Source organism: Salmo salar, chromosome ssa29 (assembly GCF_905237065.1).
Source record: "Salmo salar chromosome ssa29, Ssal_v3.1, whole genome shotgun sequence".
In the NCBI taxonomy this organism is placed as follows: Eukaryota; Metazoa; Chordata; class Actinopteri; order Salmoniformes; family Salmonidae; genus Salmo; species Salmo salar.
Window position 1 is genome coordinate 6450650 of NC_059470.1, and position 24317 is coordinate 6474966.

General features: G+C 41.2%; 1 protein-coding gene across 1 annotated transcript in view; it reads left to right on the forward strand.

Annotated features, from left to right (window-relative positions):
* The first annotated feature begins 4588 nt into the window (after positions 1-4588).
* Positions 4589-24317, forward strand: part of LOC106590055 (cadherin-6) — a 100143-nt gene continuing 80414 nt past the window's right edge. Inside the window, exon 1 of the mRNA XM_014180566.2 lies at positions 4589-4861. The gene's annotated coding sequence lies outside the window, so the exon portion shown is untranslated. The remainder of the gene's footprint in view (positions 4862-24317) is intronic.

A 24317-nucleotide genomic window follows, 5' to 3' on the forward strand; every position in this document is an offset into this window, starting at 1 on the left:
CTCTTTAACATCATCCTCAGCTCTGGCATCTTCCCCAATATTTGGAACCAAGGACTGATCACCCCAATCCACGAAAGTGGAGACTAATTTGACCCCAATAACTAACGGGGGATATGCGTCAACAGCAATCTTGGGGAAAATCCTCTGCACTATCATTAACAGCAGACTCTTACATTTCCTCAGCGAAAACAATTTACTGAGAAAAAGTCAAATTAGCTTTTTACCTAATTACCATATGACACCCATGCATTCACCCTGCACACCCTAATTGACAAACAAACAAACAAAAACAAAGGCAAAGTCTTTTGGTGCTTTGTTGTATTCAAAAAAAACATTAGACTCAATTTGGCATGAGGGTCTGCAATACAAATTGATGGAAAGTGGTGTTAGGGGAAAAACATACAACATTATAAAATCCATGTACACAAACAACAAGTGTGCGTTTAAAATTGGCAAAAAAATACACATTTCTTTCCACAGGGCCGGGGGCTGAAACAGGGATGCAGCTTAAGCCCCACCCTCTTCAATATATATATATATATATCAACAAATTAGCGAGGGCTCTAGAACAGTCTGCAGTACTCGGCCTCACCCTACTAGAATCTGAAGTCAAATGTCTATGTGCTTCTGTCCCCAAACATGGAGGGCCTATAGCAGCACCTATATCTTCTGCACCGATTCTGTCAGACCTGGGCCCTGACTGTAAATCTCAATAAGACAAAAATAATGGTGTTCCAAAAAAGGTCCAGCTGCCAGGACTACAAATACAATTCCATTTAGACACTGTTGCCCTAGAGCATGCAAAAAAACTACACATACCTCGGCCTAAACATCAGCGTCACAGGTAACTTCCACAAAGCTGCGAATGATCTGAGAGAAGGCAAAAAGGGCCTTCTATGCCATCAAAAGGAACATAAAAATCTGACTTAGGTTCTAGCTAAAAATACTTGAATCAGTTATAGAACCCATTGCCCTTTATGGTTGTGAGGTCTGGTGTCCGCTCGCCAACCAAGAATTCACAAAATGGGACAAACACCAAATTGAGACCGCAAGAGACGTTAAATTCGACAACCACCTAAAAGGAAGCAATTCCCAAACCGTCCATAACAAAGTCTTTACCTACAGAGAAATGAACCTGGAGAAGAGCCCCCTAAGCAAGCTGGTCCTGGGGCTCTGTTCACAAATACAAACAGACCCACAGAGCCCCAGGACAGCAACACAATTAGACCCAACCAAATCATGAGAAAACAAGAAGATAATTGCTTGACACATTAACAAAATTAACAAAAAAACCTAGCATACTAGAATGCTATTTGGCCCTAAACAGAGAGTATACAGTGGCAGAATACCTGACCACTGTGACTGACCCAAACTTAAGGAAAGCTTCCACTATGTTCAGACTCAGTGAGCATAGCCTTGCTATTGAGAAAGGCTGCCGAAGGTAGACCTGGCTCTCAAGAGAAGACAGGCTATCTGCACACTGGCCACAAAATGAGGTGGAAACTGAGCTGCACTTCCTAACCTCCTGCCAAATCTATGACAATATTAGAGACACATATTTCCCTCAGATTACACAGACCCACAAAAAAAATTGTAAACAAATATACTATTTTGATAAACTTCCATATCTATTGGGTGAAATACCACATTGTGCAATCACAGCAGCAAGATGTGTGATGTTCTTGTTGCCACAAGAAAAGGGCAACCAGTGAAGAAAATACCCCATTGTAAATATGTAACGATCGTCGTCGGGTGACGAGGAAGCGGACCAAAACGCAGCTGGGAGCGAACACATGTTTATTCTTTACACTGAAGTAAACACGTACACAAAATCAAGAAAATGCCGATACGTTAACTGCTCAAAAACAAAGAGACAACACCCCACAAACAGCGTGGGGGAAAAAGGAACTTAAATGTGATCCCAATCAGAGACAACTAGCGACAGCTGTCTCTGATTGGGAATCGACAGAACCCAACATAGAAATAACCCACATAGAGCTAACACAAGGCTATAACGCAAACATAGAAAATAAACCAAGGAAAAATACCCAACATGACACACCTTGACCAAAATACCCGAGTTCACCTGGTCAGGGCGTGACAAAATACAACCTATAGGTATGTTTATTTATTTTCCATTTAACTATTTGCACATTATTGCAACACTGTACTGTATATATACATACTATGACATTTGAATTGTCTAACTTTTTTGAGTGTAATGTTTACTGTTAATGTTTTACCGTTTTATTTCACTTTTGTTTAATATCTATTTCACTTGCTTTGGCAATGTAAAGATATGTTTCTATGCCAATAAAGCCCCTTAAATTGAAATTGAGAAAGAGAGAGACAAAGAGAGAGAGAGAGAGGAAGACAATGAGAAAGAGGAGAGAATAGGAGAGAGTAAGAGAGAGAGAGAGACCATGCAGCCGTGAAACAAGTCAGTATTCAACGTTCCTCCATGCCTGTGGCACTGATGTCTCTCCTACAGGAAAAGGGGGCCAAACAGGCCCCCATTAACATCGGAGGGGCTGCAGTGGAGCAGGTCGAGAGTTTCAAGTTCCTTGGTGTCCACATGACCAACGAACTATCATGGTCCAAACATATCAAGACAGTCGTAAAGAGGGCACGACAAAACCTTTTCCCCCTCAGGAAAAGATTTGGCATGGATCCCCAGATCCTCAAAGGGTTCTACAGCTGCACCATCGAGAGCATCCTGACCGGTTGCATCACCGCCTGGTATGGCAACTGCTCGGCATCTGACCGTAAGGCGCTACAGAGGGTAGTGCGAACGGCCAGTACATCACTGGGGCCAAGCTGCCTGCTATCCAGAAACCATATAATTGGCGGTGTCAGAAGAAAACCCAGAAGATTGTCAGAGACTCCAGTCACCCAAGTTATAGACTATTATCTCTGCTACCGCATGGCAAGCGGTACCGGAGCGTCAAGTCTAGGACCAAAAGTCTCCTCAAAACCTTCTACCCCCAAGCCATTAGACTGCTGAACAATTCATAAAAATCGCCACCGGACAATTTACATTGACCCCCCTCTTGTACACTGCTGCTACTCGCTGTTTGTTTGTTACCTATGCATATTCACTTCGCCCCCACCTGTACATAGCCTCGTTATTATTATTCGTATTGTGTAACTTTTTATTATTACTTTTTATTTTAGCCTACTTGGTAAATATTTTCTTCTTCTTGAACTGCACTGTTGGTTAAGGGCTTGCAAGTAAGCACTTCACACTAAAGTCTACACTCGTTGTATTCGGCGCTTGTGGAAAATAAAGTTTGATTTGATTTGAAGATGGTGTTAAAACCGTCCGCTAGGGGCAACAGTGAGCGCTATTACCTTCAAGTAGGTTTCAGTATTGCTAGGGTGTTGTGGACTGGGACTTATGGTGCCAAAGGTTGAATGTGGAATCCAGCGATAGAAAGTTATTTGTATTTTTCCTTTAAGCCTATCTAAAATCTTAACCCTTACCTTAACCATTCGGAGTTAATGCCTGAACTTAACCTGAAACACACATTTTGTTTCGAAGAATTTCGAAATTTGACTTTTCTGAAACATGGATAAACTTCTAATTCTGACGTGAGACTGTGAGAGTTAGTTGAGACCAAGACCAAAACAGAATTCATAAATATTCACAAAACCAATATTGAGGCTATCCAGGCCCATTCAGTAGGGAGGATTTGGTCAAGAGCCACAGTCAGTCATTGTCAATCAGTGGCTGATCTTTCAATAGAACATGCCAGATGTAGAAATCCCTCTGGCTCAGTGAATAGCTACTGTTTGATGCTTGGTTGGGAGGACAGCTCCAAAGTGAAAGCTTGGGAGAGTTCCAGGAATGCAACTCATGCAACTAACACCCTGGGGAGGGAACAACTCTTGTAGGCCTGCTGTTTGTGACGATTTATAAAGAACTCCCCATAGTTCAGTAAATAAAATTAGAAACCACAAACTAAATAATTTACATATTTTGCCCACTATAGATTTTTTTATTTTCTGTTTAGAGGAAAAATATTATTGGCACACTTTATGTAATTCAAGTTTTCTATATTATCCACACTTCAAGGTTAACATTTGAATACTTACAAAAAGGCAGGCAAACAGTAGCCTACCTTATTCTTACATGCTAAATAGGCCTATCCTACTGGTCACAGATATCAGTTCATCTAGTTTTGAGTTGTCAACTAACATGAATTCAACATGAAATGAACAAAAAATGTCACCATGTCATTGGATTTAGGTTCAAAGTTGGGTGAAAAAAAGAGAAATGCCCTTACATTGACGACTTTTTGCAAATCCAATTAGTTTTCCACATTGATTCAACATCATCACATATATTTTTGGAGGTTGAAATTCCATGGAAACAACGTTGATTCACCAGGTTTTTATGTCAATATATTTGGACATTTCTTCATTAGGCCTATATTATTTGCTACCACATGGATATTAGTAGTCTTACATTCAGGCTGAGGTTTTCAAATTGAGCTGACAATAATATATAATTTCTCTCCATCCTTCTGTTGAAGTAGCCTACATCAGTCCGTTCAAACATGCCTCCACAGCGCGGCAAGCTGTTCATTATTTTCTCTCGGACGATTTCTCCCCCTGCCCTGTATCAGGGACTTGTGAATGACAGCCAATCGGAGGCTGTGCCCTTTCCTTCAGCCTCCCCTGACATACACATAGAGAAGTGATGCTGCCTACGCGAAAAAGCTAAACGCAGTTGAGGAACAGCCTTGAAGCTCTTTTGGAACTGCTGCAGTGAACGAAAGGATACACTTCTCCCTCATCTCACCAACTACCCCTTCGCTATCGTAGGATTTCTCCAACTGAATAAGAACTCCGGTGGCAGGTGAGTGAAACGATCAAATCAACTTTATATATATTTATATATATATATCGATGTGAACATCTTTTCAGCTTTGTGCTTTGTGGCCAAATGAAAGGTTGTCCCGATATATAAGGCTACTGTTTGAAAACTGCCGAGTCAAGTGCTACTGCGACCTAGAGGTTAGGCTATTGGTGTAATTTATTGACCGTTGTACATGCATTGATTTCCAGGTAGCATTATACGTTATATGTTCAATAGTTGATTCATAAATAAGGGTGAGTCTAGGCGACTTAACTTTAGAGTACATCGCTGGAAGTTGCTTGGAATATCACTCGATGTGTAATGCATTATGCCGCATTCACGTAAACAGCCGGAACCACGAAACTCGGAAATGTTCGACTCGCTAACTGGTTGAACGCGGCACGTGTAGCCTATAACTAGTTAGCAAGTCGGACATTTCCGAGTTTCCTAGTTCCGACTACCACATAAACGCGGCATTAGACATAATGGACCACTGGGCCAACTTTAGGTTTTCGTTTATTATAGGCCACGATGTTGGATAATGAATTGTGGATACTATTATTTATTTGACTCCTTCAGATCAGATGTACAGTAGGCTGCAGTAGCACTGTGCTGGCGCCACAAGTCAACACATCACGGAGAGTATCAAACGGAGGGAGGTCCACCTTATATCTCCTTAATTAATATAATGACAACTGAATATTTTTTATGTAATATTCATTGTTTGTTGGTGCTATATGAAATGTTCTCATTCCTCTTAATTCTTCCCCACTGGTTATGCTACGGATATCGATGCAGGTAGCCTAAAGGCTACAGTAGAATAGGCTACATGCGTTGATGGAAATATGAAATTCTTTCTCTCTGTACAGTTGGCTGGTGTAGCCTGAAGCACACGGGCCAGACCATGATTTCAATAGGCTCCAGGAGATGCCAGGATTTTTCCAAGTATGCCTCCTCAAGTGCGCCCTCAGTCATATTACATTAAGTCATAACGTTTGAGGCTTTTACAGTATTAATTTGGACTAGGTACATTCGGGTAGGCCTGTAGGCTATGCAATTCTTCAACACCTTTGCATTCTCATCAGCTTTTTAGTTGGGGGGGGGGGGGCCACCTCGCTGCCATTTTTTTGCCATGGGCAGAGAGAAAAAAGTTGCAGTTTTACAGCTAATTTCCTGCATTTCTACCCATTTTGTCACAGGGTGGAGTAAGATGTATGCAGTATTAAAGCTAATTTCCTGCAATTCTGCACATGTTGTAATGACATCTGAGTGAGAAATGACTAACAAAATCAATGGGGACCCCTGGAAGTCAGGGCCCCTGTTCAAGTGCCCTATATGCCCGGTCGGTATACAGACGTGATTACTACAAGCTTAGATAGCTGGCTAGACTAATTACCAATCCAACAATTGTTAGTTGGTATGGCTAATTGAGTGGCTGACATAAGATAAAACTTTGCTTTGTACAGTGGGGAGAACAAGTATTTGATACACTGCCGATTTTGCAGGTTTTCTTACTTACAAAGCATGTAGAGGTCTGTAATTTTTATCATTTACATTTTAGTCATTTAGCAGACGCTCTTATCCAGAGCAAATTACAGTAGTGAATGCATACATCTCATACATGGTCCCCCGGTGGAATCGAACCCACAACCCTGGCATTGCACACACCATGCTCTACCAACTGAGCTACAGGGAACTACAGGTACACTTCAACTGTGAGAGACGGAATCTAAAACAAAAATCCAGAAAATCACATTGTATGATTTTTAAGTAATTAATTTGCATTTTATTGCATGACATAAGTATTTGATCACCTACCAACCAGTAAGAATTCCGGCTCTCACAGACCTGTTAGTGTTTCTTTAAGAAGCCTTCCTGTTCTCCACTCATTACCTGCATTAACTGCACCTGTTTGAACTCGTTACCTGTATAAAAGACACCTGTCCACACACTCAATCAAACATACACCGACCTCTCCACAATGGCCAAGACCAGAGAGCTGTGTAAGGACATCAGGGATAAAATTGTAGACCTGCACAAGGCTGGGATGGGCTACAGGACAATAGGCAAGCAGCTTGGTGGGAAGGCAACAACTGTTGGCGCAATTATTAGAAAATGGAAGAAGTTCAAGATGATGGTCAATCACCCTCGGTCTGGGGCTCCATGCAGGATCTCACCTCGTGGGGCATCTATGATCATGAGGAAGGTGAGGGATCAGCCCAGAACTACACAGCAGGACCTGGTCAATGACCTGAAGAGAGCTGGGACCACAGTCTCAAAGAAAACCATTAGTAACACTACGCCGTCATGGATTAAAATCCTGCAGTGCACGCAAGGTCCCCCTGCTCAAGCCAGCGCATGTCCAGGCCCGTCTGAAGTTTGCCAATGACCATCTGGATGATCCAGATGAGGAATGGGAGAAGGTCATGTGGTCTTATGAGACAAAAATTTAGCTTTTTGGTCTAAACTCCACTCGCCATGTTTGGAGGAAGAAGAAGGATGAGTACAACCCCAAGAACACCATCCCAACCATGAAGCATGGAGGTGGAAACGTCATTCTTTGGGGATGCTTTTCTGCAAAGGGGACAGGATGACTGCACCGTATTGAGGGGAGGATGGATGGGGCCATGTATTGCGAGATCTTGGCCAACAACTTCCTTCCCTCTGTAAGAGCATTGAAGATGGGTCGTGGCTGGGTCTTTCAACATGACAACGACCCGAAACACACAGCCAGGGCAACTAAGGAGTGGCTCCGTAAGAAGCATCTCAAGGTCCTGGAGTGGCCTAGCCAGTCTCCAGACCTGAACCCAATAGAACATCTTTGGAGGGAGCTGAAGGTCCGTATTGCCCAGCGACAGCCACGAAACCTGAAGGATCTGGAGAAGGTCTGAATGGAGGAGTGGGCCAAAATCCCTGCTGCAGTGTGTGCAAACCTGGTCAAAAACTACAGGAAACGTATGATCTCTGTAATTGCAAACAAAGGTTTCTGTACCAAATATTAAGTTCTGCTTGTCTGATGTATCAAATACTTATGTCATGCAATAAAATGCAAATTAATTACTTATAAATCATACAATGTTATTTTCTGGATTTTTGTTTTAGATTCCGTCTCTCACAGTTGAAGTGTACCTATGATAAAAAATTACAGACCTCTACGTGCTTTGTAAGTAGGAAAACCTGCAAAATCGGCAGTGTATCAAATACTTGTTCTCCCCACTGTATGTATATATATATATATATGCCAGAAATGTATGGCGGATTGGAAGTGATGCAGTTAATTACATTGATGGAAGCTACAATCTATCTGCAATATTAAAGCTGATCTACACCCTAAAAAAAATAAAATAATTGAGACCCAGACTGAGCCCCCCCATACAGTCAGGGGCCCTAAAAGGACCATTTATGTCGCTTATGCCTGGAACCTTAATAACTTTAATTGCTTGCATGAGTTTGATTGAGCTGTATTCTTTGGGTTGGTTAGGCCTACCTTATGCACCTTGCTTTGACAATATGGCAGTTGATTCTTTCCTAGTGTTTTTCTTTTGTTTTGTGGCATTTAGCCTATATCACAAACTTGACTCTTAACAGGCCCTTTGCTTTGTACACCTTAGCTTGTGCAGCATATAAATTACTTCATGTTTCATGCTTCAGTTACAAAAAATATTGTGCTTAAAAAAAGCATTAGATTAGAAACTACATTCTCAGATTGTGGGAACGTCAGGTGAGCGCTACTGGGTGTTGTCTAGATGGATTACAGTTTATGTCAACATTGACTTTTCGTAGCTGGTTAGAACTTACACAGCAGGTTAGGATAATTTACATAGCAGGTTAGGATAATTCGATTAAAGCTAGGAAAATTGAGGATTCGCAAAAATTTTACGTCAATTTGGCGTAAACTGAATCCCTTCTAGACATGACCATGCTGTTGGTCATGCGCACTGCATTCTGGGAATCTGCCTATTCCTCAAAACCTTTGGAGAAAAAAAAGCCACATTTAGGCATACCTCACTGTAAATACACAAAGATAAAAAAAAGAACCACTGTTAAATTAAAGTTGATATGTAAAAGTAATTAATTATTCAAACATCCATATTTTGTGTTTTAATGCTTGATAAAGTTATCCAGGCCTTCCTCTAGCCTCCAGATTGCTTCATGTTGGTTATATTGCTCTAGCTCTCTAAAGCCTGCAGTGATATGCCTGGAGGAGGCCAAGAAGTTGTTAGGGGGAGTTGACTAAGTAGGCTACCAGGGGAATATGCTGCAAGAATATCACCCTCTCTCACACATTCAAATGAGCAGATCATGTACTACAGTACATGCTTAAAAAAAATAAGATTGTACGCTGTTGACAGAGACTTGTGCAATGGGTATCTCATGCATTACATTAAGATGTTGGCTTTGGAAATAAAATACGTTTTACATTGACACTTGGAAGGAGTTGTGTTATAGGCCTAATGCTGATATGTTTTTCATAATTCACCCATCTGCATTTGAAAATTACTTATCACCATTTTGTTTGCATAAGACAGATGACAGCAGTTTGGTACTGTAAAATAACTTACTAGTGTGACGAGACCAAGGCTTTTGCAACAGAACAGATTTCATGGCTCAGTTTTTACATACATTTTGGTTTGAAGTTGGAAGATGAAAGAGAGAGAGTAGCATAAGATCGGTGTCTGATCAAAGACATACAGCAAACATGTCAGGGACTGAATATTTATAGCCTCTGAAAATAGACATTCCTCTGTGTGTGTGCCCGCGTGCATGGACGTGTGTGTACTGTGTGTGTGGTGTATGTCCGTGTGTAGAAGCATGTGTGTGATTGTGTGTCCGAGTGTGTGCGCATGGGTGTGTGGTGTATGTGTGTGTGTGTGTGGGGGGGGGGAGACAGGGGATAAGGGAATAGCCATATCATGGAATTTGTTTTGACAGGTAAGGGAATAGATATATCAAAACCATTATTCTTCAAGGCCTTGAAATGAATGCTTTGGCGTCAACATTTCATCAATCCATTTTTTAAAATCAACTATCTAGTATATTCCACAGGTAATTTGCGTCATCAGTTTAGGGCAAATCCAAAGGCTGGATGTTGTTATGAGGTGATGCTGATTACCTGTGTTCTCAATCTGCTCGTTCTCTCGTTCTCTCTCTCGTTCTCTCTCTCTCTCTCTCTCTCTCTCTCTCTCTCTCTCTGTCTCTCTTTCTCTCTCCTGTCTTCACTATCTCTCATTTCTTGAGTGTTAGTGTGATGATGATGACATCACAGGATGTGGGTAAACCCGATGGCCGGGCTGTCTGTGATGACCAATGACCCGTTGCTGATTACATTATGTCCGCTCCAGATGGACAGCGTCATTTTGATGTGTCCTGCTCCAGAATCATAATATTGAACCTTTCAAGTCCTCAGTCCTCCAAGCAGCAGCATCTGGTCTTAATGAAATCACATCCCCATGCCCACTGACTATCTGTACCACTTCACAGTGACACACAAAACTAATTGCGTTCTTTCTGTGTGTGTGTGTGTGCACATGCGTATGTTTTGATGTATTAGTAGTCAGTCACTAATACCTTGGGGCACCTTGATTATTTCTGTGCGTTAGTGAAGGTCCATATATGGTGTGATTATCATGGCTGTGGTTGTATTGAAAGAAAGGATATGGAGTTTGAAAATTGTTAATTTGGATATTCCTGGGTTTAACTCAAATGGAGGATGTACTCACTAGAATGTTTGAAGAATTGCCTTTAGTATTTTGCCCATACAAAAAAACATGCCCCCTTCTGGACAGAAGAGATATGGAAACTATATGACAGGTGTTTATGACTGCTGACTTGTCATCACCAAAACTAAGCATTTTGAAGTTTCTTTGAGAATAATGCCAACCTGGTAACTATGTGCTAATGGTGTATCTTCATTCAGAAAGGTATGGTCAGAACATTTTGTAACTGAACACAAGCAAAATAACAGTTAAGATGTGGTGCTGACATCCCAAACATTTGAGACGTCTGTATTTTGGTTATTCTGAGTGTTTGTGGAGGTCAGTGTTCTTTTTTTGTTGTTGATTTTTGTACAAATATTGTCCGCTGGCCAAAATAATAGCACCATTCTACAGTAGAATCTCAGTTGTTAATTATCTCAGTAATAACTTTAGTAACAGCATAGTTGTTACGTAGGTATTACTATGTAATTACATGGTAATAGGGTTTAGTGATATCAGTTATTACACAATTGGAACAAGGACTCTAATTACAGATCCACTTGCTGATGGTTATTCCATTACTAATGTTATTACACATTTTCCTGTTCCACTATGTAATTAATGTTTTGTAATAACACGTATAAAAGTAAATTGTGAGTTAACATGTTTATAACGGCCAATAAATTGTGACCTCGTTACATGTAACCACAAATCCCCCACTTAATCCCAGGGTTGATTCCATCTTGAGCTAATGATGGAAATAGGCTGGTAACAACAATTACATACACACCAGTGTTGGGGTCAATTCCATTTCAATTCCAGTCGATTCAGGAAGTACACTGAAATTCCTATTCCACTTATTTTCAATGCTTTTAAAATGAATTGGAATTTCATTTACTTTCTGAATTGGGTGGAATTGAAACCCTGACACACACACACACACACACACACACACACACACACACACACACACACACACACAACAGAGACAGCGCGAAGCAAAAGGTATAAGGTTCTCAACACGCTTCTCAGCACAATTTAACAAGATATATTAGTCACCCAGGAGGCAGCAAAAAGCCAGCCGTCCATAGTGCTCAGCAGACTGGGCTTTGACTGGGGAAGAGAGATAGTGATTTACCACAAAGCCCTGTAGACCATGGCACCATTTCAGAGGCTGGGAAGTCACATGGTTGAGGCATGGCCGTGAAAGCCCACACATAGAGTAGCTAGTTACCTCTTTTTATTTTTTCTTAGGGATAAAGGCTTGGAAAGAGTTGGAATTAGGGTAAGGGGGATTTGCGGTGGCTAAAATGCAGGTTTTAGCTAAATAGTTGTGTTTGGACTGTGCTGTGAGCTGTAAGGTATGAAAGATAAACAACTCTACCTTATATAAACTTAGATCGGGTGCTGAATCCTCGTGCTGTGCATAGTCCAAACAACAAAAATAGGAGAGCACTCCGGTGATTAAACTGAAATGAACATATTTGTATTAACGCACAAACTTTTAGAGTATGAGTCCTTCTTCAGCGTGCATAGGAGGCAATGGCAATCAATGTTATGACAAAACAGGCCACAGACAGGTGGCCATTATTATAGATTCACAAAGTCAGTATTGATCCAATCAAGAGATGCAATGCAGACTTTTCTATGACGCATCATGTGTGTTCCCTCAGTAGTATTATAGTATGTGTCTAATCTGTGCTGTGAGCTATAAGGTGTGGACAGATGCTGTAGATGAAGACACTCATACAGGAGCACACATTCACACACACTCAGATCCTACCTCGCGTCCAGCCGCTTCACTCTGTCTGGTTATAAGGATTCCTGGCAGTAAACAGCCCAGGGGCTTAACTCCAATACTACAGACAGGGAACGTCCCAAATTGAACCTTATTCCCAATATAGTGCACTACTTTTGACCAGGGCCCATAGGGATCTGGTCAACAGTAGTGCACTATGTAGGGAATAAGGTGCCATTTGGGACGAAGGCACAGATTGCACTAAGTGGCCTGAGGATGTTAAACAGTGTCTGGGGGGCAGAACAGAACAGAACATGACAGTCAGTTAATAAGTGTTAAGAAGAAGACCAAGTGGAGGCCAGAGAACAGACGACAACAATGTCTGTCTGACTGACTCAACATACTGTACAGCACAGGAGGGTCTGACTGGTGTTAGAGAAAAGGAAGGGATCCTATTGACTGTTGGATAAGAATGGGGCAATAAGAAGAGATCACAGATCCAAGCAGAAGACGAGGAGTATTAGTGGCTAGCTTTGAGACATAGACAAGGAATGGGTCTGTGTGTGTTTGTGTCTGACTCGCTAGAGCAGGGGCTGTGGGAGAGGAGAGGAGAGAGGGATCTAGCTAAATAGGATGATAATGACACATGCTTACTCCTGCAGGGCCTGCCATTGTTCTGTCAGCACAGCAGAGAACTGTCAACTACAGAGAACGCTAAGACCAAGGAAGATGTGGGTGTGATAGACTGTTTGTCTGTCAGTGTGTGTGTGAATGTGTGTGTGTGTATGTTGGCAGCAGAGGGGGGGTGATATGATTTCCACACCCTAATAGTCTTCAGAAGTAATTATGCAGGTTATTTCATATGACTTGTAACACGTCGGCTCAGTGAATGTTCACAGTGTGACAGGCTGTCCTTGTGCATTAGCCTAGGGGCTGTGCTTCTGTCCTGCTGCTGGCCAAAACCCTCCTCTTACACCCAGCCCATTCAGGCAGGCAGGCAATCATTATTTTATTTTTTATTTTTTCTCTCTCTCTCTCTCTCTCTCTCTCTCTCTCTACACTCACACACACACACTTTTTAGTAGCATATTCACATGAATCTGCATGATAAAATGTTTCACATGAAGTATGTAAACATTTCTCATTTATTTCCCAAGGCAAAACTGGTTAGCATCCTATCTCAACTGAACTATCAAATACTGGAGGGTAGAAATGGTTCTAAAACACCGGTCCAAGATATGCCAATCAGAAAGGGGAGGAGTCAAGGTTCGAATGACTGTCAGTTGTCAGAAAGCAGAATATTATTTCCAAGTAAAGCTCTCTCGCTCTCTCTCCCTCTCTGGTTCGTGGAACAACACTTGAAAACGTAGGATTTTATAGCATCTCTCAAATCTCTCTCACTCTCGCTCACACTGTGTGTACTGTATGTGTTTCTCTCTTTCTCTTTGCTGTTGATGGCTTCCCTGCCTGTTGTGGCACTGATACTGTATCTGGACTTTCCTTTCCCGACAGTCCTCTCTCAGCACATTTTACTAGATGTACCTTATACTGAAGAAGAACAGCTAACCTTTACAACAGGCTTTCATACACTCTTAAATATTAAGGTGCAAGTTGGAACCAAATAAGGTTCTTGAGAGCGATACCATAGGGTAGCCATTCCACAGTCTCTGAAGAAGCATAAATGGGATGGTTCTTTAAAGAACCATACAATAATCCAAAACCAGAAATGTTTCTGTCCTCCAGGACCAGAATTGAATAGCCCCGCTGTTGGGTTTCAAGCCTTATTTGCATATTTCCCAGGGTGTCTTTCAAGTAGTGATGGGAAACAGGCTTTCTGAACCTGTTTCCCCTTTGGGGCTTTCACCAAATTGTGCCGAAAAACAGTTAATTACTCAGAGCTTTTAACAGACAGCACATTTGTGACTTTTATCACATTTCAGGAGAAGACCCAGATGCAGACAGTGTCGAAGTAACAAAGGTTTATTACTAGAACAGGGGGCAGGCAAAACGACAGGTCAAGGGCAGGCAGAGGTCAGTAATCCAGATCAGAGTCCATAAGATACAGAACGGCAGGCAGTCTCGGGGTCAGGGCAGGCAGAGGTCAATAATCCAGGGTGGTGTGACAAGGTACAGAATAGCAGGCAGGCTGAGGGTCAGGGTAGGCAGAATGGTCAAAACCGGAAAAACTAGAAAACAGGAACTACAGTTAACAACATACAAACAGAGAACACAGGTATAATACACTGGGGGAAATGGGGAAGATGGGCGACACCAGGAGGGGGTGGAGACAAGGACAAAGACAGTTGAAACAGATCAGGGTGTGACAACTTTTGCTGGTCAGGAATAAATATATAAAAATTATATAGTACCAGTCAAAAGTTTGGACACACCTACTCATTCAAGGTTTTTTTATTTGTTTTATTATTATTTTCTACATTTGTAGAATAATAGTGAAGACATCAAAACTATGCAATAATACATATGGAATCATGTAGAAACCAAAAAAGTGTTAAACAAATCAAAATATATTTTATATTTGAGATTCTTCAAAGTAGCCACCCTTTGCCTTGATGATAGCATTGCACACTCTTGGCATTCTCACAACAAGTTTCACTTGGAATGCTTTTCCAACAATCTTGAAGGAGTCCCCACATATATTGAGTACTTTTTCGGGTGATTGTGGAGGCCAAGTCATCTGAGGCATCACTCCATCACTCTCCTTCTTGGTCAAATAGCCCGTACACAGCCTGGAGGGGGGTTGGATCATAATCCTGTTGAAAAATAAATGATAGTTCCAGCGCAAACCAGATGGGATGGCATATCGCTGCAGAATACTGGGGTAGCCATGCTGGTTAAGTGTGCCTTAAATTTTAAATAAATCACTGACAGTGTCACCAGCAAGCCACCCCCACACCATCCACCGGTCTAATGTCCATTGCTCGTGTTTCTTGGCCCAAGCAAGTCTCTTCTTCTTATTGGTGTCCTTTAGTAGTGGTTTCTTTGCAGCAATTACACCATGAATGCCTGATTGACGCAGTCTCCTCTGAACTGTTGATGTTGAGATGTGTCTGTTACTTGAACTCTGTGAAACATTTATTTGGGCTGCAATTTCTGAGGTGCAGTTAACTCTAATGAACTTATCCTCTGCAGCAGAGGTGACTCTGGGTCTTCCTTTCCTGTGGCAGTCCTCATGAGAGCCAGTTTCATCATAGCGCTTGATGGTTTTTGCGACTTGCAAAACGTTATTGAAAATTTTCCGCATTGACTGACCTTCAATTCTTAAAGCAATGATGGACTGTCGTTTCTCTTTGCTTATTTGAGCTGTTTTTGCCATAATATGGACTTGGTCTCTTACCAAATAGGGCTATCTTCTGTATAATCTTCTGTATAAACTGTGCATCCAGAGTATTATTTAGGATGTCAGTGTCATAATTTCAACGATTTAGAAAACAAATGTAATCTTTATGTGTATTTTATCCTGTCTCTCGACAAGATGAGAGTCCCTGCTCTACAGGCTGAGCCAACTGTCAGGTGATAACTATAGAAGAATATCTGGACTTAAGTCAAATCAAATCAAATGGTATTAGTCACATGCGCCGAATACAACAGTGAAATGCTTACTTACGAGCCCCTAACAAACAATGCGGTTAAAAAAAATATGGACAGGAATAAGAAATTAAAGTAACAAGTAATTAAAGAGCAGCAGTAAAATTACAGTAGCGAAGCTATATACAAGGGGGTAGCGGTACAGAGTCAATGTGCGGGGACACCGGTTTGTTGAGGTAATATGTACATGAAGGTAGAGTTATTAAAGTGACTATGCATAAATGATAACAACAGAGTAGCAGCGGTGTAAAGGGGGGTATGCATAGTCTGGATAGCCATTTGATTAGGTCTGCAGAAGTCTTATGGCTTGGGGGTAGAAGCTGTTTAGAAGCCTCTTGGACCTAGACTTGGCGCTCCGGTACCGCTTGCCGTGCGCTAGCAGAGAGAACAGTCTGTGACTAGGGTGGCTGGATTCTTTGACAATTGTTAGGGCCTTCCTCTGACACCACCTTGTATAGAGGACCTGGATGGCAGGAAGCTTGGCCCCAGTGATGTACTGGGCCGTTCGCACTACCCTCTGAAGTGCCTTGCGGTCGGAGGCCGAGCGGTTGCCATACCAGGCAGTGATGCAACCAGTCAGGATGCTCTCGATGGTGCAGCTGTAGAACCTTTTGAGGATCTCAGGACCCATGCAAATCTTTTCAGTCTCCTGAGGGGGAATAGGTTTTGTCGTGCCCTCTTCACGACTGTCTTGGTGTGCTTGGACCATGTTAGTTTGTTGGTGATGTGGACACCAAGGAACTTGAAGCTCTCAACCAGCACCACTGCAGCCCCGTTGATGAGAATGGGTGCATGCTTGGTCCTCTTTTTCCTGTAGTCCACAATCATCTCCTTTGACTTGATCACACTGAGGGAGAGGTTGTTGTCCTGGCACCACACTGCCAGTTCTCTGACCTCCTCCCTATATGCTGTCTCGTTGTTGTCGGTGATCAAGCCTACCGCTGTTGTGCCATCGGCAACATTAATGATGGTGTTGGAGTCGTGCCTGGCCATGCAGTCATGAGTGAACAGGAAGTACAGGAGGGGACTGAGCATGCACCCCTGAGGGGCCCCTGTGTTGAGGATCAGCATGGCGGATGTGTTGTTACCTATCCTTACCACCTGGGGGCGGCCCTTCAGGAAGTCCAGGATCCAGTTGCAGAGGGAGGTGTTTAGTCCCAGGGTCCTTTGCTTATTGATGAGCTTTGAGAGCACTATGGAGTTGAACGCTGAGCTATAGTCAATGAATAGCATTCTCACATAGGTGTTCCTTTTGTCCAGGTTTGAAAGGGCAGTGTAGAGAGCAATAGATCATCTGTGGATCTGTTGGGGCGGTATGCAAATTGAAGTGGGTCTAAGGTTTCTAGGATAATGGTGTTGATGTGAGCCATGACCAGCCTTTCAAAGCACTTCATGACTACAGACGTGTGTGCTATGGGTCGGTAGTTATTTAGGCAGGTTACCTTAGTTTTCTTGGGCACAGGCACTATGGTGGTCTGCTTAAAACATGTTGGTATTACAGACTCGGACAGGGAGAGTTTGAAAATTTCAGTGAAGACACTTGCCAGTCTATAAGTAGAGTCCAGCAGAAGTCGACGTTTTGGAAGCCAAAGCTTTGTACATCATTTATCATGTGATAACTACTTTTCAAGTTTGCTTTGGGTTTGAATTAAACTTTTTCAACTCACTTTTACATATTAGAAAAACACTTTGGATCCATATTTTAATAAATACCATTAACAACTACTAGAGCTGTTTAATTTACAATCACTGTTTGAGAAAGAAAGATATCTAAATGGCTCTTTCAATTCAATACTAGTGTGCTATGATAGATTTGTCTGCTGTGTAGCTCTACTCCCTGAGCTGTCTTTCCACCTGCTTAAAAGGTGAAATATCAAGATAAAACAAAAGCTTACAACAGAGGTCGGCGCTCTCACTTCCGAGTTCCAACACCTGCTTCAAACGTCATCATCATGTGGTATCGACCTGCTTTCGAATGTCATCATCGTGTGGTATTGTTACTTTGATACAAGCATCGCTACGTTGTGTCGAATCAGTAGCGCTTTGAAAACTGCATCAGATCGTCGGAGCTCCGGTATCAATCGTCCCATCACTACTTTCAAGTGAATTTTAGAGTTACCAGTACCATCCATGACTGTGTTTGCTGGTGACAGAGACATGGTTTATGCATTCATTCATTTTCAGTCCTGTGGCCTTCACCAAATGAGATCCTAAGAAAATATGTTGTCATTAAAATTTAATTATTTTAGACAATACAATACATATTTCTTTTGAGGGCCTAGTATTATCCTAATACAGTGGCATGAAATGCTAGCTTGCAATGCATAATGCTAGCTTACAAAGTGATGAGTAAATCCAACATTTTACATTTTTATTCACCCGCCACCTGCATTCAAAATGACTAAGACATGAGACAACCTTAATTAAAACCTCTTAAATGTAATGGCAAAATGTAGATTTCCGCCTAAATAGACATACCCAAAAGTAACTGTTATTCATGTGTAATTACATGATTCTGACATGCAACAACTTGGTATATTTGGAAAGAAAACATCTGGTAGCTTATGAGAAAAATATCAGAAGATAGATAGGAGTTACATAGTTCAGAATACACAAGATCAAGCACACACGAAATAACCGTTTTTGTATTTATTTTTTATTTTGAAAGGCATCTTTCATTGACGAGCTATAAGTGAATTATTGATGACTAGAGCTGGAAACACATTAGAGCTGGAAACACAACATGTGAACAATATCAGAGAGAAAAATGGGATTGATAGACCTAAGAACTAGAAATGGGCAGATGTTTTAGTAAGTGGTTACAGGTGTGGTCACGGGACGTTTCCAAGTGTCCCTAAACCTCTCCAAAGTGGCATATGTCTGTAAATTAGATCATTTTAGTGCTATTACATATTTGCAATCCCTAAATTCTATTTGTTCAGTATAAAAACACTCAAACATAGCGTTGCTGTTATGGGGTATCCAGGGTACATTCAAGTGTCCTTTCAACCCCTCCAAAGTGTCCAAATGTGGTAATTGCCTAGTTTTTGCACACTGGATGTGCCTAAAAGTTATTGTTAACTATAAAAACTACATTTCTACAACACCAACCTCTCTCGAACATTGTGGTGGTGTTGGGGGACATACAGGGGATATGGATGCCTACAGCGCGTAAGCAGGCAACGTCATATTTTTGATGCGCAAAGATATAGTCACTCGGTGGACATTCGATGTTGCCATTAAGTCATACATCATCAGTTAACATTGACAATAGGCTAGATTTGTTCCTACCAACCTAAGGATTCATTTGATACCCTCCATGCAGCTATAGCTCAAATACAGACCAAATTGAAGCTTACCTTGTAAGATGTTTGGTGAAAACGTTGTGTAAAATAAACATTTTGACTCTCTGGTCTGGTGATCAATAACGGTAGCTTCACAACGCTAACTGGAATGTAGGTAGCCGCCATCTTGAAACGAGGTCATTGGCTCAGCCTGCCATTATAAATGTGTATGCCCATATATGGTAGTAAGTCATACCAAAGATTTGAAGGCACTGATCAATAGCCAAGATACTCAGCTTTTGCAGAACGGGGCTACTGTTCTCATACCTGTCTGAATTGAATAAAAACAATCAAATATGTGGACTTTACATCTAAACAACCATTTCAGTAACGGGTGCAATAAGTCCAAGTAACAGATTTGAATAGTTCAGAAAAAAATTTATGTTATTTATATTGGAGTAGAATAAGATTAATTAGTCAATGAATGTTCATGCAAAAACATAGATATTGAAAAAAAAAATCTACATGCAAAAGACCATGCTGGTAAATATGATAACTCTAGTTATGAACACCAACTCTGGGGTTATTTTACACCACTGAGTGTCTATTTAACTATTTACAGTGTTTTTTTTAGTTTGAGTTTTTTTAACCTCCCTGGGCGAGGTGGGACGCTTGCATCCCACCTAGTCAACAGCCAGTGGAATCGCGTGGCGCGAAATACAAATATCTCAAAAATGCTATAACTTCAATTTCTCAAACATATGACTATTTTACACCATTTTAAAGACAAGACTCTCATTAATCTAACCACATTGTCCGATTTCAAAAAGGCTTTACAGTGAAAGCAAAACATTAGATTATGTCAGGAGAGTACCCGGCCAAAAATAATCACACAGCCATTTTCAAAGCAAGCATATATGTCACAAAAACCAAAACCACAGCTAAATGCAGCACTAACCTTTGATGATCTTCATCAGATGACACTCCTAGGACATTATGTTATACAATACATGCATGTTTTGTTCAATCAAGTTCATATTTATATCAAAAACCAGCTTTTTACATTAGCATGTGACGTTCAGAACTAGCATAACTTCCGGTGAATTTACTAAATTACTCACGATAAACGTTCACAAAAAACATAACAATTATTTAAAGAATTATAGATACAGAACTCCTCTATGCACTCGCTATGTCCGATTTTAAAATAGCTTTTCGGTGAAAGCACATTTTGCAATATTCTAAGTAGATAGCCCGGCATCACAGGGCTAGCTATTTAGACACCCAACAAGTTTAGCCCTCACCAAAGTCAGATTTACTATAAGAAAAATGTTATTACCTTTGCTGTTCTTCGTCAGAATGCACTCCAAGGACTTCTACTTCAATAACAAATGTTGGTTTGGTTCAAAATAATCCATAGTTATATCCAAATAGCGGCGTTTTGTTCGTGCGTTCTAGACACTATCCGAAAGGGTAAAGAAAGGTGACGCGCCCGACGCGTTTCGTGACAAAAAAATTCTAAATATTCCATTACCGTACTTCGAAGCATGTCAACCGCTGTTTAAAATAAATTTTTATGCCATTTTTCTCGTAAAAAAGCGATAATATTCCGACCGGGAAATCGTGTTTTAGTACAAAGAGAGAGAAAATAAAAACATGGTGTCGCCCCGTGCACGCGCCTCAGTCTGATGGTCCTCTGATAGACCACTTACCAAAGGCGCTAATGTTTTTCAGCCAGGGGCTGGAATTACATCATTCAGCTTTTTCCCGGGTTCTGAGAGCCTATTGGAGCCGTAGGAAGTGTCACGTTACAGCAAAGATCCTAAGTTTTTAATAAACAGAGCCAAGAAGCCCAAGGAATGGTCAGAGAGGGTACTTCCTGTACAGAATCTTCTCAGGTTTTTGCCTGCCATATGAGTTCTGTTATACTCACAGACACCATTCAAACAGTTTTAGAAACTTTAGGGTGTTTTCTATCCAAAGCCAATAATTATATGCATATTCTAGTTTCTGGGCAGTAGTAATAACCAGATTAAATCGGGTACGTTTTTTATCCGGCCGTGTAAATACTGCCCCCTAGCCCTAACAGGTTAACTCAAAGGTTCTTTATCAAGCAGGAGTACTCAAAGGAACCATAAGAGCTGAGGAAGAACCATTTAAGAAACTATCCCCCAGCTAATGGGGATCCTAATAAAATACCCAAAATACCAAATCAAGTTAGAGTAGCTAGCTCAACGTTTCTGAAATTCTGTTCTGGGGACCCTAAGGGGTACACATTTTAGTTTTTGCCCTAGCGCTACACAGCTGATTCAAATAATCAAAGCTTGATGATGAGTTAATTATTTGAATCGGTTATGTAGTGCTAGGGCAAAAACCGAATCGTGCGACCCTTGAGGTCCCCAGGACCGAGTTTGGGAGACACTGAGTGAGCTTGTCTAACAATCTTAGCTGGCATGCCTGCTGAAAAGGTTGGTAGACTTTGGAAAAGCAAGCTATAACTACATATACTGAATACGACTCACATTCCTTTCAATCCTTTAACCAGATTTTAGCAGAGATGCAGAGAAATATATTTTGTTTCTTAAAAAAAAGAACCACCAGACAGGAGGATACAGAGGTATGCTTGGATATGCAGAAAAATATACATATTTTTCGGCAGAGTTGCATAGGCTGTGGGGGGCAACCGGACCACACCCCCATCCATGCTCACGTACTTTGTGCCCCCCTCAGATTTCTGATGTGCATGACTCCCCTGACTGGGAATAATCTCTCCTAATAATCATAACCTTTTCTACAGTGGTCCCTGTAGCGTACGATCAAACCGGTGTGATTAGAATGCTTATTTAGAACGTCCAGTTTCGAATGATGCAACAATCAGCATTTGAGCTTGCCACACTGTTTTTTCAGAAACGTTTTGCACAAACACAGTCCTTACAAAGTTATGTCCAGAATGTGAGCAGTTTATTTTTGAATGCAATGTTCAGACATTCACAGAAGTAGCTACAGCATAACACAATCATCCAAACCGCAAAAATGTAGGCTACATTTGTCCTAGTACTAACGGAGGAAAGATTGACGTAACATAATCGGTCATATTTTTATAACTCTCGGCTGACAGAAACTACAATATGAATTAGCTAAGAGCAATTACTATTTATAATTAATCACATCACGGGTGAGCTCACCATTGATCGAAATACTTGAGTAAAACACTTTCTAGAAATCGAAAGTGATCCGAAGATGGGTAGTTTGTGAGCTCCGCCATGCCTGTTTTTTTTGCACCAACCAAAGATAATAAGAGGAGACAAGATGAGTTTGGTCTGTTTATAGTATGCATGGTGAAGGAGGTGTGTCGTCTATGATCATCTACTTCCCTTCATTCACTTCCGGAAGTTTACCTGAAATATGAGTGAACCATTCCTTCTTCTCATTATAACATCTTTGGTCTGGCAGATTATGTGACACCCAGAATGCATTGTATAATGTCAACAAACATGGCGCCACACATAGCTGGCAAATAGCTTAGCTCATTATAATCAGTACAACCTTCAAAAAAGTATGTTACACACATCATAGGTGTCCATTACAATATATGCAATAATCGGAATGCATTATTTGTCACCAGTAATTGAAAACATGTGAATAAAACTAAATACATTATGCTCCATACATATACATATATACATACATACTGTATGCGGCTACAGTAGAAACGACAACACGATATACAGAAAATAAGGAACTTACTTTGATAGGAACGCATACATGTCAAAAGTTATTATGTGTAAGGAAAACAACAAGGAAGGCAAAGCGAAGCGAGCGCCAGCAAGTAAACGTTCAAATTCTTGCAAGTCTGCGCATATATATGCATACTTGATCTGCGCAAACATGAGTGAAGTGCGGTGGGTTCTCCTGGAAGAGAGAAGTGTATGCGGCTCAGTAAAGCCTCAAACATAAATTGCCCACAACGCTGAAATGGACTACTTCTGTGTGAATTAATGAGGAGGCGGAACACACCTCAATTCAAACTGTTGTTAGAAAATACAACTTGATAGAAAATAATTTGAAATTGACAAATTGAAACATAGCCTATAGATAATTAGCAGGCAGCGCGTGTTAACTGTCCTGTTGCGTAATAATCACATTTTGGAACAGTGAGTGCATTCTGACATCACGCATAGAACAACTCACACTGGTGTGACCGTTAAAGATATTTGGAACTCGTGTGAAAAGGTTAGTCCATCGCTGTCCACAGTCACTTTGACCACAAACAAAGCGAACCTTGCTCCTTTTTTCGTTTCAGAACATATTTGACGTTTCATCGATTTGAAGTGTTTCTTCTAACTGTTAGATAATGAATTAACCTCATAATATGGACACTAATAATAGAGTTTGTGAGAAAGAGGGACTGTAAACAGCATACATGTAATCCCAGATGTGGCCCTACAAAATGGTACAATACAAGCTGTCTAGAGAGTGACAGTCAGAAAATGACCATGTACTAATAATGCAACAATACCACAGTGTATACATAGGCCTATCGGTGGGACCAGGCGCTGGGGTCCCTTCTGTATTTTACATGTCCTCAGTCAGTCCCTTTGTGAAAAGGTCACCCATTGAGACCCAAAACAGCTGAACACAGTGCCGTGACACACTTAACTGACAGGTGGATTTGTATGGGCTGTGAAGGCCTCCAATTACTTTCTGACGTGTCTGCTCATCAAAGAGAAAGAGAGCAAGGACCTGTCAGAGAGGCTGGTGTGTGCATGTGTGCGTGTGTGTGTGTGTGTGTGTGTGTGTTTAACTATATTTGTGGGAACCAGAAGTCCCCACAAGAATAGTAAACAAACAAGGTGAAATGGGATTTCTAGGGCGTTTAGGGTTAAGGTTAGAAGTAGTGTTAGGGTTAGGATTAGGTTTAGGGTTAGTTTTAGGGTTTGCATTAAGGTTAGATTTCTGGGTTAAGGTTAGGGTTAAGGTACTCATTAGGGTTAGGTTTAGGGTGAGGTTAGGGAAAATAGTATTTTGAAGGGGACTGAATTGTGTGTCCCCACAATGTTAGTTGTACAAGACTGTGTTTGTCTGTGTCTGTCTGTCTGTGTGTGTGTGTGTGTGTGTGTGTGTGTGTGTGT